The sequence below is a fragment of the Aptenodytes forsteri genome, unplaced genomic scaffold (assembly GCF_000699145.1).
Source record: "Aptenodytes forsteri isolate BGI_AS27 unplaced genomic scaffold, ASM69914v1 Scaffold50, whole genome shotgun sequence".
NCBI lineage: Eukaryota > Metazoa > Chordata > Aves > Sphenisciformes > Spheniscidae > Aptenodytes > Aptenodytes forsteri.
Window position 1 is genome coordinate 5,324,050 of NW_008795126.1, and position 9,220 is coordinate 5,333,269.

The 9,220-nt window shown below is 36.5% G+C and overlaps 1 protein-coding gene across 1 annotated transcript in view; it reads right to left on the reverse strand.

Annotated features, from left to right (window-relative positions):
• The window catches only part of WWOX (WW domain containing oxidoreductase), a 547,096-nt gene that overhangs the window by 367,914 nt on the left and 169,962 nt on the right, over positions 1 to 9,220 (reverse strand). The window lies entirely within an intron of this gene.

Consider the following 9,220-nt stretch of genomic DNA (forward strand, 5'->3'; position numbering starts at 1 on the left):
TTATCCATAGGATGTGTGCATACATATGATTTGGGGGGGAACTCCCTATTTCTGTATGCATTCTCACAAAACCAATTCAGTTTTTATTACCGAACATATGAAAGCCTGTCGTATGGAGGTCATTTTTTGTTCTGCTCCTGGCAGTTGATACAAAGACTGAAATATTTACTTCATTCATATAACCTGATAATAAACATATGAACAAAAGTCAAAGTTGGCCGCCAACTCCCTGCAGAGAAGTTATATACAGAAATATAACTATTTATAGTTACTTACTCTATTTTACATACACGGTGCCCATCCTGAATGCAATTTTTTTAGGTGAATTCTGGAAAATCAGATACGTGAAAGAAAAGCTATCTGAAGTTAACCTTTATTTTCTGCTAATAACATATTGGCATAAACTGGTCTAATAGCTTAAAACTAGACCGGGAATCTGACTACCCATCAGATACTTGTTGTGGGTATCCTGCCGCTTCTGAAATGAAGCATCAGCTTGACCCACAAAGAATAGACAAAGATTCCCAGGATGATTTTAAACGCTCTTGGGATATACACCCCTTCAATAACTGAACTAACAGATTTCAAATGTGAACGTGGTTTGGCCAACATATTCTTTCAATTAGTTTTATTTTAGTATAAATATGCCAGCAATATGGAATCTAATGTCACATCGGGAATTTCCTGAAATGGGGCACTACTGCTATTAAAGTTATCTGATTCAAGCTTTCAGACAAAGTTCCACGCACAGAGTGATGTATTCCCATTTGGAAGTGCCTGCAGTTAACAGTAGCCAAGAACAGTATGTTGTTTAAGCCACTCCCTGAGGCATAAAAAGCTCAAACACCTTAAAAAATTGGTGTGTGATAGATAATTCACCCATAGATCATTTTACACACCCATACATATTACATAACGAAACCAAGTTAATGTTTGTGCTGTGCTTTGAAGATGTAAGGTGTGACTGCTTTTATTACTAATAAACTGTATTTTTCATAGATCAGCCCTGAAACTTTAATGAACCTCTGGATATTGAAATACGTGTTACAAATCATTTAGTGATACTGTTTTTAACTTCAGACTCCTACATGAGGAAAGAAGGATTTAAGTTTACGCTCATTTTAGGGTGCCACATTGAAAAAACTGCCTTGTTTGAGACAGTTTATTTCAGGTACTTCAGGCATACATTAAGCTGACATATAATGGGAATATAAGTACATGTATTACACTGAATACAGTATGCATTGCTAATGCATAGTTTTGTGCACTGGGAAAATCTGGTGACTCAAGGAAAGTCATTAGCGAGCTGTGGGTCAGCTTCGCCTGCTGAGTAACCTAGTAGAAACTTTAGCATTTTGGGCCCCAAATAAACTAAATGCAACAGAGCTGGAATAAATAGCTCCTCAGGATAAAGAAGGGAAATTGCAGAAGCATTGCAAATTCTATTATATATTATAAGAAGGAAAAAATGCTGGGTTTGTGTCTCTCTGAAGAAAATTGGGAAACACCAACGAGAAACTTACTGACAACATTTCTGCTCTTTCCAGCTTTCCTTCCACAAAATATTCAGTTTAATAAACTGCTCTGTCATAAAGCACATCAGCTATATAATTTGATAGAGTTAATAATGGAACAGCTTCAAATACTGTTCCCTCAAGTTTTTGAGAATTCTACTTATCCAATATCTTGCACAATGTACTCACGTGTGTTGTACGTTCAGTAAAGACTAAAATGAATTTTGCATGCAAGGCTATGCATTTTCGTTGTCATCAACAGAAGTTAATTACTGAATAAATTGCAAGTTCAGAAATATAATGCATTAGGACAGAACCTATCCTTTTTGCCTGAAGAACCTATTAAACTTCATCTCTTCATTAGCAGACTAAAAATCTTAATTAGCATTTTGTTTTGGACAAATCCATGCCAAGCCTGCACTGTCTGTTGCAAATACAAAAGGTGAGAGACTCAACAGATAAGGGTTTACATGTGAACACAGCATCATTTTCAAGCATTCCATAAAATCTGACAATATAATCGCCGACTTAAGAAACCAGCAACTGTGAGCAGTTTTTCTGCTTGTCTGTATTCCACTCAGCTCTGAATTCCTTTTCATTTATCAGCCAATGAGCTGTTAAAAAGTTACATACAGTTAAAATCTTATAACTATGTGGTTAACTGTGCAACCTGAGTTTTTACCAAAAAAAAAAAAAAAGGCGTTTTTTTTCTTTTCTTCTCTCTTTCTTGCGTTTTTGATCTTTGCTTTGATATATGCACAAATTCCACCTCATTGTCAGAGATTTCCCAGTTTAACTGTCACCAAATAGACAGAAGACAACATTGGAAACAATCCAACAACTAATCAAGTTTTAATATTTAACTTGATGAATTTCAAGTGAGTTTGTTTTTTAGGTTTTGGTTTGTTCGTTTTTTTTTCTTCAGTGAAAGAAGCAAACACAACACTTCGGGGAAGATATATATTAGGAAAAAATGTACTTCATGGTTTCACTCAGCATTTCCAAAGAACCATTACTTTCTAGATTTTGGGAGTCAGCTTTTTCAAATTATTATTACAACATAGGAGGACCTGTGCATCCACAAACCCACTAAGAGTTAGTCCTGTTAAGACTAACAAGATCACACCCCTTTGCCACTAAACTACTCCTCTGGTTAACTTACTCCCTGATCAGTCCCAACTTCTTGCATGGTTTCTGCCCAGCTGGATCATGTACACTTCGACAGATGTGTTGATCTTCCATAGACTTTTGGATCTGAGGAAGTTTTGACAAAGGCATACCTCCTTCTAAGCAGTAAGTATTGCCGGCTGTCGTCCTTCCCTATCTATCATGTATAGCAGAAATAACCGTAAGACTATCTTATCCTTTTCAATGTGGCACACAGTTCACATTGGCAAGTCTAAGTACACACACCCCCCACCCCCCACCCAAAACAATGCAGCAGAAGAAAAAGGCGTCCCAATGAGAGTAATCTATAAAGATCACAGCATTTTAGAGAAACAGAGGGACAGAATTAGCCTGGCCAAAACAGCTGTCTGCCAAACAGAAAAGGGTGGAAAATGAAAACATTTTATTAACACCATTTCTCTCCTGCTTTTGCCTACTTAAGTCAGGCAAAGGAACAGGCAGTTCCTCCCTCCTAGTCCTCCAGAGACACACAGCATCTGAAAGAACAGTAAAGGATCCTTTCACCAGCCCCCCACCCAACAAGGGGTAGAAAGCATAGAAGTTGAAATGATGTATGGTGCAAGTGTTTCTTCAAGATGTCCATTGAACTACTGCGGAAACTCGAGAGACAACATATTTCAAATGAAAGTACAGAAAAAGCTTAGAAAGAACATTAAAAAACAGCATAACTTTCAAAGACAAAATGAATAACTAAATACTCGTGCCACCCAGTGTGCATACAAACAATGTACAAAGCCGCGCATCAGCAAAGGAAAAGCATCTCACTGATCTCACAGACTGATTTTACTCCGTTTGTCACATAGCCAGAGAGTAGGAGTAGGTCAGATGAGCCCAGGTTCTTATCTCAGAAAAGACAAACTGACAAGAATGATTAAACATCCTCCTCCTTTGCTGAACAGACAGTATCTAAAGGGGGCAGGAAAACAGGCCATCGGGGATAAAAAAACTTCAAGAAAACACCCAGCAGAAGTACCTTTCATTTAAGTCCAATTGTGTATTTCTTTTGTCGTGTGTAATGCGTGTCAGCATGCTGGACAAGGCAACAGGCTGACCTGTGGAGGAAGATTTCTTTCTGACCAAGAAATGGGAATGGATTTGGTGTGGGAGAAGGCGAGGAAGCATGAGACAATTTTTTTTTTAATTCAAGGCAGGATTTGAAAAAGATCCAGATTTCAAAAAAAATCTGACTTTCAAACCATTTTCCACTTCTTGATAAAAACCATTCAGAAACCACTCAGTTAAATTGTTGGATCTTTTTGCACTAGGTCCTTCAGTGAAAAAGCCTTCTTTTCTTCTTTGCTTTTATATTTTACGTTTTTGAATGGGTTTCAAGGTAAAACAGGTAAAACTAATAAAAAACACTGTGGAAGGGCAATTGCAGTGTTCTCAGGGTCGACAGATCACCGTAACTTTTTTAACCCTAAATCATTGTGGAATCTAAGACAAGTGCATAAAGGGACAGCAGCATGAAACAAGAGATAGGTTACACAAAACATTGCAAAAACCAAGCAAGGAGTTTTTAGTAGGCTCAAAAGCAACAGAAGGGCCAAAGAATGAATGCAGTGAGAGAGAGCAATTGAAGATATTTCTAAAAACATTTTGAAGGTGTAAAAGGAGTGGAAACTAATTTCAATGCGGGTAAGGTTGGCAATAGTTTAAGACCTCTTGAGAAGTAGCTGATTTCTGACCTTGGTAAGAAAGAGAAGTTTAGTAAACTAACACATTTTTTTAAATTAGGGTGTTCAGCAGTGTAGTTCAGACTTCTAATCGCCAGAAAGGTTGGGGTTGGGGGGGCAGTTGATTTTAATGCATTCTTCTCCCCAGGGTCCCTCTGTATGGACAAATGAAAGCTGTAATGACCCACTGCATAAATTAAATCTCTCAAAGACGAAATACAATAGAAGATTGATGCATAAAGACAAAACTGGCCATAAAATAGCAGGATAACTGCAAGGCCATAACCACATCGTGATATGAGATTACAGACTTGAGGAGCTTAACATCTTGTTTTGAAGATATTGCTCAAGGAAAGACTTTTAAACCTGTATATTAAAACTAATGAGCTAAATAGGCCATGCGTTCAAAACCTAAAAGCTGGTGTCATTCTTGGAAGAGTGAAGACAAGCACGATCATTTTTTGCTTCCCTGAATGTTGAATTACAGTGATTAGATTCCTCTACAAGATGCATTAATTTGTTATTTGCATGGAGGCAGTGTAATAGGAAAACATTTTCCACATTAGTGCAACAGACGGCTTTTATGCCTGAGCTCTATAAAGAACAAATTTGCAATTTTCCGGAAAGAAATAAGGTAGTGAATAACTGGAATTCCAGTGTGGGAATACTACTTCTCTGTACAGTAGCCATTTCAATTAAATATACAAGATCTGAGACTACACCATTTTCATTGCCGTATCCTAAGAGGCATCGGTTTGCTTGAGCCACGCGGTCAGATATTTTCAAATCAAGTAAGAAAAATTTAAATTTTAATAATCAGAAAAGACAGTGAGGTCCCAAAAGAAGACTTAGTAAAAACAGACTGACATACAGAAATATGTTAAAATAGGCGTAAATGACTCATGATTCATATTCCATATTCTTAAACATGTTCGTACCCAAACTGTGGATCTAATATTTTCTTCTTGTAATCCAGCACTACTTCTGCCATTTTTATTTAGCAAGAGCATTAATAAGGACTCTTTTTTCCTGCTGCAAAAAATCTCACTATATTTCATACAATCAAGGCAGGGATAGAGGTAGCTAAAAGCCAAAATTAAGGATAATGGCTCAAAGTCTAATATAGTATTTCATCAACTTCAGTGGGGGCTGAATTTCACACGCTTTTTTCCATCTTTTAAGCAAATAAATAGGCAGGCAACTGTTGTTTCCTGCCACCAGGAAAAGTGCTAAAGTGTTTACACAGAGTTATTTAGAGTTATCTGCCAACTGTTGTTTCCTGCCACCAGGAAAAGTGCTAAAGTGTTTAGTGTTTACAATTTAGAGTTATCTGCTGCTACATTAGGTGATTAAATCCAAAATCCAAGATCAGGTTTTTTCTGAAGATTTTCTTAGATGGCAGACGTCACTCTGTTTATTCCAATTTGCTTTGTAGAAACTTCTGATTTTTTCCGATTTATTTTTAATAACTTTAACATAAAACAGCGCTTAAAAAGATAACGGTGTAGCATAATGGTTCAATATTGAGATACAAAGAGCTTTCCACAAACACAGATGTCCTACATCTTTACCTATTGTAGCTGAAGACAACCACGCCACCCCTGCTGCAGGACTTTCTTTTTCAATTAACATCAGTGGGCTTATGTTCAGATGCTTATTCTGAATGTGGAATTGTATACTAAATGCAAAATGGTGACAAAAAAGAAAAAAAAATAACTTGAAAAGGTTACTGAACATCAAGATCAAGAGAAATAGAAATAGCTTCTAGAAAACTAATATTTGTATCCCTACAGTGTTAATTATGCCCTGGATTTTAAGGAGATTTTAAATTGCCTCTTTCAACAGATGTTCTCTTAAAAGAGTGGCTTATTTGGGAAATGATAGGTCTTTGTCAAAGCTTACCCAGTGGAATACAAAAATTAGTACCAACTAACTATAGCCCCAAGTATTACAAACTCTTTATTCTCAACAACAATATGCCGCCCCTGTTAGCAGCAGCTAGCTTACTAATTATATGTAAGATATCTTGAGCCGCTATAAAGAAACAGCAAGTTCAACTCCACTAGTTAAGCTGATATGCTTCCCCCTTCAGAGCTGTCCGTAGTGAAATCAGTCATACATACGAAAAGTGGTTTGATGACAAACACAGACAAACAAACCAACCAACCACACAAAACTCATCCAACCCCCAAAAGATACACTGAAATCTGCCCCCAGGCTGCCTCTTCTCTTCCTTCATCTTCCAAACAAGAGGACAATTTACAAAAAGGGATGAAAGATCAATATACTTCTTATAGCTATAGATATTTATTTTATAAAAATAAAGCCTCAAAAGAAAAAAAAGTAAAACTCTATATGAGGTTTTTTTAATGCAATGCTATATTATGGATGGTTTAAGCAATAATAGAAAATATCCCTTAGAGCAGATTTCAGACAAGCAGATGTGAATATTCTCAACAAAATCCTGATTCCTAGAGTTAGACTCAGGAATGAGAAATTTACTATTCTGGCATAAAACAAATTTAATCAAAACAATGAGAATCGTGGATATTAATTTTCAAAATTCATTTCTCACATTGTGGATTAAATCCCGAATTATTCTACCAGATAAATTTGAACAGTCTCTTCTAGTTTCTACATAAAATAACCCACCTAGAATTAATCCAAGTTGCTATTGCTATGGAGCGCAACTCTCTGTGCATTTAGCTGGTCACCAGTTTCCTGTTAAAACAAGTAACTATGTACCAAGAAAACTGTAACATCACAGGAGGATAAAAGACCGCCATAAATAGCCGATGAATTCTCTGTATCATAATCCAAAATGTAAACAGTAGAATGGGAAACCAAATGGGCCCTGTATTAAAATGCACACTTTTTGGCAAAATTATTTTGGTAATAATTGAGATCTTAATTGACTTGCAGTTTCAAAAAGATACATATCTGGTGTCCTCCCATGTCAGTAGCAGAACTCTCTTGACCTTCAAAGAGCCAGGATTTCAGCCCATACGTACCCTGATATGCTTCTGGATTATTTTACTGAACTAAATCAGTGGGATTTGTCTGCTTCTTTTTAATAACACCAGTCACTTCCTACCTATTTGGCACTCATCCTTAGAATATAATAGGTTTGGTACTGCCTTTTTCATTTTCGAATTCATGGTTGCTTGGTGGTCTTAATTTTCTCAGAGTATTCAAAGATGACAGATTAATAGGTGGTTCTTTGCAACTATGTGGGCAGATCTTTAATGGAGCTCATTAGTTTATATTAGTGAATAGCGTACAGAGATGTGGAAGCTGTTCCTAGAGGACAACACTTCTACTGCTAAATAAAAAAAATAAAATTAACAAAAATTAAAATCCTCACTTCCATGACTAAATATACACCAATTGGGTCAATTTATGTGAAGAAGAAACAAAGTAAATTATTTATTCAGTATTTTGGTGCTACAGTGGGGGGGTTTGCTACAAAATTCAGCTGTCCTTAAAACCAGCCAAAAGGGAATCTTTCGAGATTCACCAAGCGTACCTCGTACATCTGTTTATTGTCTAGGACACTTAGTAGTATAACAGGCTGCTGCTCAACCCAGCAGAGAATTCTGTGTGATCTCCTATCATAATAAGCCTTGAGCTAGGAATGGATTATGAAAAAAAAAATAATCACAACATTAAATGCAAGTCAAGCTTGGTACTCAACCAAAAAAACCTGGACATTTATATTAACATGGCACACATAAAAGGATTTAATTTTACACAAAACATTTTTTATTTAACTTTATTGGACTTTTTTCCAGTACCTGCTTAGGTTTCCAGGTAACCATGAAGTTTAATAAACCTGTACAATGATAATTAAACACTGTAAATAATTTATCTGCTTAATCTTCCTAACTGGCCTTTTACTCCTTTGTAGAAAAGTGATCCTTGCTGACATTCTGAATAAGGTTGGCAAAATAAGTGCAGCGAGGAGTGGTAGCATAAAGTGGATTTGCTCTCAATAATGTATGAAGCCACATGCTGGGTAGAGGAATCCTCACAAAAGCGGTACCACAGCAATCTGTTCCTTTCATCTGCAGCCAGCATTTAAAGTGAAGGTGCTGCTCCGAATCAAAAGCACAATCATTCATTTGTGAGCAGATGTCCTTCACACGGCAGGCAGCACTTTTTCAAAACAGAGCCGAATAAATGCACTGCTGTGAGACAAGTTCCCCTACCCATTAAAGAAAGAACACAGTATATATTAATTTAGCAGGTTGTTGAATGTTTTAAAGTAGAATTTATGAAGCAAAAACAGCATGTGGTGAAACAAAATGGCTTTCAAACTAAAATATGAAAAAGCTCCCCTAGTTATTCGTTTGCAAAATGCAAGAGTCCAAGGCTCATGACAATAGTTTATGCAGGAAATAAGCTGAAATGTGAGGTGTGTGATTTTCCACACTACACTCAGATTATTAACTAAAAGAGGCCATTAATTTGAGAATGTGTGTGTGATGGTAAGATTGCATGTATATGTATTCTGTGTTCACATTTGTTCATAGAATTTAGGATTAAATCAAAGTGAAAGTTGTTTAAAGCTGTTGGGACTCTGCACCATTTAGCAGAGTAAACCTGAGCCGCTAAGAAAGTGAGTTCTGACACTTTTGGTTAAATAGATTTTCTTCCAGTTCCCTCTGCACGCACAAACTTTTTTTGGAGAGTATTCCTTTTTCTAATAAAAACTTTTGGATGTGGTCCATGCACACTGTGGCAGACAAAGACTCACACTGACTCCTGTGTGAGCCAGACTAGGATCTTTGTTATGAAAATTATGGTGGTTTGGTTTTTTTTTTTTTTTTTGTGAAAGCCTTT